This window comes from Sebastes umbrosus, chromosome 18, assembly GCF_015220745.1.
Source record: "Sebastes umbrosus isolate fSebUmb1 chromosome 18, fSebUmb1.pri, whole genome shotgun sequence".
NCBI lineage: Eukaryota > Metazoa > Chordata > Actinopteri > Perciformes > Sebastidae > Sebastes > Sebastes umbrosus.
In genome coordinates, this window is record NC_051286.1 from 7,515,220 (window position 1) to 7,524,846 (window position 9,627).

The window sequence follows — 9,627 nt, forward strand, 5'->3', positions numbered from 1 at the left end:
AACAATAATTATACTCTATTTTTATAGCACCTTTCATACAAACAAACTGTATAAAACATATACAAACATACACACATACAAATATACAATTTAAAAGGTTGCAGTCAGACCGGTATTCATGACACTGCCAATCCATTGATTTTCAATTTTCTGAGTTTCCGGTTTGTATGTTTTAGAAACAAAACCTTTGATGGAATATCTCAATAAGTGATAACAAGATGAATGTCTATATGAAAGGATTGTTGCGAGCAGCAGCAGATGTGAGGAGAGAGCATCCAGGGAGGGGGAGGAAGAGGAGTGCGGGGGGAGGAAGAGGAGTGTGGGTGTCTGGTGACAGAGAGCTGTCGTTTCCATCAGCCTCATTAGTTAATTATATTGTCAGGGATCCCATTAGTGTTTTTACAGTTCACTGAACTCCTCCCTTTGTATCAACATCTAGTGTGTGTGTGTGTGTGTGTGTGTGTGTGTGTGTGTGCCTTGTTAGACAATATAGATGTCTGTTTACCACATGGGCACGCTGAAAAAAATACTTTTATTTATGTTGATGGTTTTGGTACCAACAATTTCGACATCCTCCCTTATACAGTAACAAAATATAGTTTGTTGTTTTGCAGAAACAATATTTTAAGTAGACAAATAATCAATACGAAAAATCATTTTATCAGGGAATTTTTTTTATAAGAAGCTTTGATCATTGCAGATTAATGATAAAGATCAAGCATCATTGTATTTGGAGGCTAAAGCATATGAATGGATCAAGTCTAGTTGAGAAGCACTTATCCCTCTGACTAACTGGTTTTCTATTAGGCTGATAATAATCAGACCGAATTGCCGCTTCGATTCACTGCATTCATTTTATTTGAATTGCGGTAAAAATTGGAGATGTGGGCAGTGATTCCTGGAACCTGCTAAACCATATACTCTCCTTAAATTATGTTTAAAAAACCCACTTCTTTATTAACCTAAAGCCTAAAGAAATGATCAGAGAGATAATCAACAACTTAGGTGATTTACTAGTAAAAGAAAGTGTTTGTCTCATTTCACAATGAAAAGATGAATTAAAGAGTTTATTTCCCAGAGAGCGGATGCAGCAGTTTTCTGTCTTCCATGTTTTAGTGGTCAATTAAAATAAATGAAGTGTAGTGTGGTGAAGTCTTTTCAGCAAATTTAAATAGCCTCTTTAAGCTTTATAGCCTCTGTATCGAAGCTTGAAATTCAGTGTTATGACTTTTTCTGCTATGACATTATGAGTTTATATGGTACATAAAACTAATATTCCCCAAGCAGTGAAGAATACTTCAGGAGGTCACCCTGCCTTAAAGAGTTGCTAACGCAGATGAAGAAGCTCTTGGAGAAGTTTTTGACATGTAAATGTTTGTAGAGCCACCGCAAATCAAACAAAATCTGGGCTTTCAAAGGCCTTCAAAAAATCAATTTCTGCTAAATGTGTCCTCAAAATCAAACTTGAACCTGTTCTCAGTCATTCCAGTGCAGTTTGTAACTCATGATAACGGCTGTATTATAATGGTGGATGTGTATGATAGTGGCTATATAATGATCAGACTATGTAAAAGACGTCATTGTAATTGTGGTCAGAATTTAGTGTAGGTGATGAAACGGACCACTAGGGTGCACTATCATTCTACATGAAGACATTTACAGATGTCTAAATAGTTTACAAGCTATTCAGGATACTTTTTGCATGGGACTGGGCCAATATTTAAAGGGAGTGAAACAAAACATCAATGAACATTATGTTTTCTATGACCGACCTTGCACCAGGGCCACGATGCATCTTTTAGGGTTAAAAAAATATTGTTTTAATAATATTTGACTTAAATACTCTCTTACTCACGATGAGTCATACCTTTATTTATTGCTCTGAATTATAATTCTAACCATAAACACCCACAACCTAGTGGATATTCAGTTATTACAGATAATCTGTCTAAATCAGTGAAACAAGTCCAGGAGGAGAGGTGATTTCCAAACCACAATCTTCATAGTTTTAGCAATTAACACTTGTGATAAAACTGTTCTGAGAGGACGACCAAACAAAAGGAAACTGATAACTACCTGATTTTTAAAGCATACAGCATCAAATTCAAGATCTGGGTGAACACAAATCTGAATATACAGTCTTTTAAGTGAATTTTATTACAAATAATAAATAAGTTGTTGCACTAAAACTTTGATGTTTAACGCCAAAGAGAAAAACAGATTTGGAATTTGTTATTATGATATAATTGCAATAACGACCCTTATTCATGAAGCACCTATAAAAACAGATGAATAGAAATGTTGTCGACAAGAATAATCAGAAACATCAACAATTCATTACGTCCATATGTAAAGATACAAATCACCAATAATAATTGAACAATAAGAACATAAAAGTCTGTGTGAATGGTCTACATCATGGAAAGAGAGTAGTTTAGGGCGTCCAATCACAAAAGTAAAACACATGTTAAATGGAATAAATAATGATCTACTTAATTGAAATAAAACAAGCAATGTGAAAACATGAGGCACCATGAGGGAACTGCTTTCAGCTGTCTGGTGCTCAACTTTTCTGTTTTGATTCACTCTCACTGCTCTCATTGGGTCGATTTCGGCTGTAAGAGGCTCTAAAAACCCACTGTACACTACCTGCTCAGCACCAAACAGCAGACAGACACAGTAAGCGACTAGCTGGTAAACATAGTGAACCATTTAGCAGCTAAAGAGACAGACATTTCCCTCAGGAGTTGATGGAAACCAAAACAGAACTAAAATTAGAGTGAATATTGGCTTCCAGAAGCATGTTCAGGGCCCCCACAGTACAAAGTGCACCAATGACTACACAGCACACTTTGTGTCATCAGGAGCCAAACGAATAGAACAAGTTAATAATATAATAAAATGTCTGAGCCTGAAGCTGCTGATTCATCTCTTGTTGACCAGAGTATAAAACAGACCAAACCGTGGCCAATAATAAGCTTTTAATCTGTCGAGGAGCAACAACTCATCTGCAAAATGAAACTCGACCAAACCATTAAATGGCTTTTAACTTTGCTGAGAGGAAACACAATCGCTTGATTTTTTTACGGATTCCCAGGACGGCTTGCGTTGTAGAGAAAAATAATCTCCGAATTTATCTGAATCTGATTTGAACCGAGCGGACCTCGACATGATTTTTGTAATGAGATTTAATAACTTTCTCTTATTGAAGTCTTTCATTGGAGAAGGAATGAATGCGATGGGCAGATGTGGCTTCGCTGGAGATGAGATGAATAATGGGGTTTTATTGACTGTGGCTATATTTTGAACATGAACCCAAAGACCGAACCAAGGGGGAAGAAAAAGAACATCATTTTCATTCTCTGCATATTGAACATCAAACCAGAAACATCTTAAAAACACAATACGGAATTAAAAAAACAACAACCTTTTTTTAAATTCAAAGTTGAGTGATGGCGTGGGCTTTGGGGTTGCTAACTGGTTTTTTTTCCATCCAGGATGGTTTTAATTACTTTTCAGAAGAGCAGCATTACTCCCACATCACAACGTGTACCGGGAGAGAATGCCAGGCACGGCGCTCTCCAGCAATAAATAACCTCTTCAGGCTTTTACAGGAAACCAGCAGCAGAAAATCCAAGGGACTGACACACACACACACTCTCTGCAGCCTTCCTCGCTGCTATCTTTAACACACACACACACACACACACTTGCAATGTCTCACACACACTCTTCAACCTTTTCTTTTCGGCCAGTCTCTCGCCTTCTTCCCCTATCATTACTTCCTTTGCCATTTTCTTGTGTTAAATCTCTAAGTACCCTTCAGTCCAGTCACACAGGCTGCTTGACACTGCTGCCGCTAGAAAGTCTTGGAGGAATCGTTACTTTAAGTCTGTCCAGTATCTGAAAGTAATCGAACCGGACAGAAGCTATTGAAATCAACGTATATTGAAATCAGGCATTGAAATCTTAAAATCGATCCACTACAAAACTGCATTGAGAGTTAAATAGTAGCCTGTTTTTGAGTGTTTTTGTGACAATGGGCCTCATGCAGCAACATTGTCTTAAGTTTCTCTTATATTTGCTGTTAAAGCTAGGGTTGGTAATCTTGAGAAATTAGCAAGAGTACGCTAGATTTTAAAAATGTTCCAACCGAAAAACCGAGCCCAGTGTTGCCAACTCTTATCCAATGAAAGTAGCTAGCAGCACTTGCTACAAAAGTCCCTAAATCTAGCAAGAAAGTCGGCAAGTTGGCAACACTAACAGTCCGTCTGTTCAGGTCTCCCTCCAAAGCCACTCCCCCGCAATTATCATTATGAATGTAAACGGTGAACATGGCTATTGTTAGTACTCACAGCTGACTCAGGCAGGTAGACAGACAGCTAGATAGCCTGTCCAATCATTACATTCGGATTGATTGAAATTAACCATCCAGATCTGCTCTTACCCAGGTGTGCTGAATGATGAATCCCACTTGCTCATAAATTGGAGGCGTGTGGCTGATTGTTTATTATTAGCATAGGTAACGCCCCCTAAACTCTATATACTGTATGGGCAGGTGTTGTGCCAAATGCCAATACTCTGGTACATGCCCATGAATTGGAGAGATGCCACCAAATAAAGACTGCAAGAAGAAGAACTGCAGCAGTAGTGAAATATACAGTAGGTAGTGGTACTGTTAAATAAACTTAAACAATGTAAATTTCCAGAGCGTCAGTACTGTTGTTACAGGAAAACCAAAGGCCTGGATGGCCACAGCATCTAAGAGCAGTATGTAAACCATTCATAAGCTGAACGCATGCACGCAATATCATCTAAGGGTTTTCATCGTCTTAATTGGGATCAATGGACCAATAGCATTTCTTTAAGAATCCAATCATCATAATTACTCTAAAACACATAATAATATAAATTTGATTATTTGATATTCATGTGTTTTTTTTTTTATGTTCCTCAAATTTCCTTGCGTTGTGAACAGTCAATTTGTGGACTGTAAAAACAAGATGTTTTTTTCATATCTTGGTAAGAGTGCTCTCGACCACTCGTAAACTTTTCTCTTACCTAAGAGAAGAACAAAAATAAGAAAACATTGGTGAATCCCAGCGGTCAATGGGTACTAACAAAATAAGAACAAATCGGTGCTCCATGCTAACACTTTCACATGCTGTATTTAGTGATAACGAAAATAGTCTTATCCAAAAGATATTCATCTTATCCAAAAGAACACTAACCATTTAATTAAAAACCTTCTTCATGGCTGGATGCCACTGGGTGTAAAATAAATACTACAGTCCCTATCGGTGTATGATTTGAGTGAGCTGATCTTTCATTGTTATGTTAATATAAAACACCTGCCTGTCTTGTATTTCCTCCTCTTCATTGGGCCACTGCAGCACTCACTGTACCGTGAGGTAAAAAAACCAGCCAGGAAACAAACTGATGTTGTTGTTGACCTTTTTTGTTATGTTTCTTACAGCTGTGAAATAGAGAATCATTTTCTTTTTAACTTTACTTGTGGTTTAATTTGCAAATATAGTTGTAAATATCAAAACAATATCTAAGAATATGAACAGAATAGCCCAATTTAACTAGTAGGGCTGCAACTAAAGATTATTTTCATTGTCAATCAGTGTTTCCCAAAGCCCAAGATGATGTCCTCAAATGTCTTGTTTTGTCCCCAACTCAAAGATATTTAGTTTACTGTCATAGAGGAGTAAAGAAACCAGACAATATTCACATTTAAGAAGCTGGAATCAGAGTCTTCTTTTCTTAAAAAATTGCTAAAACCGATTGACCGACTATCAAAATAGTTGGTGATTAATTTAATAGTTGACAACTAATCGATTAATCGTTGCAGCTCTAATTACGAAGTCAGATTTTCCAAAATATATGTTGATATATTTAATAAATAATAAATTGTACACCAGCAACTTAGTAAAAAATCTTCAAAATTATACATATTTAAATAGTATATAAACATAGAATTGAATTGAAGAGATTGTCACCAATACTTGATCCAGCTATTTGAGTCAGTATCGGCCTGATATCTGATCTGTATTGGTGCATCCCTGACTTAAAAAAGACTTCTGTCTATTGGGATAAGCCCAGCTCAATAAATTACGGCATAGATACAGACTATAAAAGTCCAAGAATAAATAAATAAGTTGCTATAATAAAAGTGATTTAAAAGATGATACTGACTCTGTCAACTTGAGATCCTCAGGCATGTCGGTCTAAATGTCTTTATTCTGGATAGAGGAACAGTCAGAGAGGCCGTGGCTGAAGATCAAGGTTGCCTGCAAGCTTATAAAACATTGGAAAGGTAGTTTAAGTCAAAAACTCTTGAGATGCTCAACTAGGGTACATATTTAACGCTTTCATTTTAGTAGAAATTATCAATAGTTCTGGTCACAGTGGAACTGTTCCTGTGCTTTTTGATTAAATTAGGCAAACGGGTCATTGCAGAGGTAAAGATGAGATGAATTAAAAGCATTTATAACCCTCTGCCCACACAACACCCTCGTATCTAAAAGCATCAGTCTATTAAAACCAGCTGAATCAATTAAGTCCCTGACTCGTCGCTGCGACAATTAAATTACAAGAAGTAAACAGTTCCCACACGGGGTCAGAATGTCAAACCAGCTACCCAAAATGCAAAGCAGTGCCCTCCGTGTCACCTCATGTGCCAGGTTGCCACAATAAGAGCAACAACTTCCCACTCTCACTTCTATAAAGCTGCCAGCACGTGACGCCTGCCCTGTCCCATGCCTTCGGAGGTCAACGTGAACCTCTGACCTTTGGCAAGACCCCTCCAGCCTGGAGGTCAGGCAGTTTTGATTCCTTGTTTTGATGCTCAACGTTGGGGAAACAGTAATTGACGTATTTGTTTATTAACTGTTATAAACAGTTCGTTGGGATGCTGCTCGGCCCTAAAAGTTCATTTTGCAGGGAGCTTGGGGCTTTTATCTGGGATGTGTAATAGTGGATCAGTCCTTGGATTTTTGGCAGCTTTACTGTCATATATGAGCTTTAATACAGATTATGTAACATGTTAGCCATGAACCAATGTAACCTGCAGTGAAATGGAGGGCAGCTCTTTGGGGTCATGATGGGTTTTGAAGTGGCCATAACCTTCTGTGTTCCTCTTACTGATGGATCCATCTCTCCCTGGTCACAGAGGACCATCGACAACATCAACAAGCGTGATTACGCCGTGTCACTTCTCGTGCATGTTTTTCTGACAAAACGTAGTTTGGAGATCAGACATTCTCATCTGGGATTCCTCCCGGTGAAAGATCTTGTAGTATGTGACCCACAGTCGCCGGTCAGTCGTGTAATGTGAAAACCAAAACAGCTTAAAGACGCCCGATTACAAGACAGTAAGTTGTGTAGTGTGAACAGTACAGCGATCTGATGAGTGTAGTGTGACCTCGGCTTTTATATGTTATTTTGCGTGAGTCCAGTCGCCAGGTTGAAATACCAGGATTTTCCTTTAACAATGATCATGATCGTTTCTTAACCTTAACCAGTAGTAATTTTAACCGAAACCATGCTTTTTCCCTTAACAAGTCATTTGTGCCTAAACCTAACGTTGACTGTTGGTAGGTAACAGGAAGTTCACTTCTCTCTAGTGCTCTCTTGCAGTGTTGTAGTACTCAAGATCGGTCTTGGTCTCGAGGCCTGTCTCAAGACCACGTCTTGGTCTTGGTAGAAATAATACACCTTAGGTACAAAAGTGCAAAAGAATAATTTCTGCTGACGGGTATCTTTGTGCCGCAGCGGTGAAGTGGCGAGATTATGAAACGACTGGGTCCAAATCTCTGTAATGTTCATTCGTTATGTGCCATCACGACAACTGAGGGTTAAAAGCCCAATTTCAGAGGCAAATTGCTCCTTCAGGTTCCCATAAACCAAATGAAAGATGGGAGAAGCCATAGTCACATCTCCTCCTGGCACAAATTGCACCCTGCAACCCGCGGAGCTCTGATGTAGGTTTGGTCAGAATGTAAAGACTGAAGTCCATTACCTGGTACTGTCAAATGAGCTTCTGAAGACCGCGCAGACACAAAATGTAATCACCGAAATTGGATTTTAAGAGGTGAGAAATGAGCGCATCGTAATTCTGACCGATTATCTCGCCGGGTGTGACGCTGGTCCGTGACTGGCTTTTCTTTTTTTTTTTCTTCAGAGAAAATTGCGAGGGTGAAAATGCTCTGTGAGACGCACACACTCTGTCCTCCTGCCTCCTGGGAGAGCAGGTGTAGAGGGGGAATTGAATCTGGAGAAAGTATTCCAGCTACTAGAGCTTATAAATGGTGCATTATGTTCTATATTACTTCTCTAATTGCAAGAGAGAATATTCTTGCTTTTCAAAATTGTTTTTCTCTAAGGATGTTGCATCTGAGCTGCAGCACTGAGGAACCTGCTGATGCACGTCATCGAGGCATCACGGCTTGCAGGAACCTGCTACACTAACAATAGGAGCGCTGCAATTAGCAGAAACCAAATTGACATGATGATGTAGAAGCGCAATGGTGCACTTTTGTACAGCGACAGTTTGTGTTTGTCTTTGAAAGTAATTATGTAAACTCAAAAGTGCAAGTGATGTTTTGTTTTCAGGTATATGCATACACAGTAGGGACGTCACGAGAACCGATAATTAGGCACCAAGTTGATGCCAAAATTCGGAAAACACTGTAGAACGCCGTGATTGACCAATCAGAATCGAGTATTCAACTAAGCCGTGTAATAACGGTTAACGTTAACTAGCTCTTGTCCTACATCATGACGTGTTCAAATGTAATCTTGTAAAATGTAGTTTTTTTGCAAGAAACTTGATGTTTTGACAGCAATATAAAATGGATAATAGACGGAATTATGACCTGTTTAACTTCCTAACTAATACCAGTATGCAAACGATAGTTGAATTCATTCAACCTTTTATTTACACTCAGAAAAAACACACTGAGGAACAAGAGTAACAACTCTCAAATCAAAAGAAAGCAAAAAAAGAGAGTTGAAACTAGTAAAGTCATCATGTATTTCTGCCATTTGCTTGATATTATTTACAATAATGCAGACAATGGAGACCCTGCGTTTAGCTGGATTTAGCCTCGCTGGCTGATTCAACAGTGTTATCAGAATAATTTGCCTTTGCACAATCCCTGAAATAATATTAAATATGTATTACATTGTTTGTTTTCCGCACCTCCTTGCTGCCTTGGCTGCAGAGACATAAGCAATTTCCTCTCTGGACTGTTTGCTAATGATCTCAGAGGAAGGCAGAGGTCAGACTTTGGCTGTACACGGCACTAGGCCAGACCGCTGTAATGTATGGCCAAACATGCTCTGGGGGATAATCCATACGTTAAAAATTAGCACCAGCCACCAGCCACTTGCTGGTAAAATATGCAAGTGGCTGCTGGATTTGCTTGACTCACCAGCCAACAAAACCAATGGTGATCTATTGAGTGACTGCTAGGTTTATGGAGAGCCTCCAAAATGTGCACTCAGTGTAAGTTAAAATTTAGCAAAGTCAAATAATAAAATGGAAAAATATTTACATGTATAACATGTATACATATTGTGTTTTTTTCACCCCAGAATTACCTGCTTGTGTCTGACTTT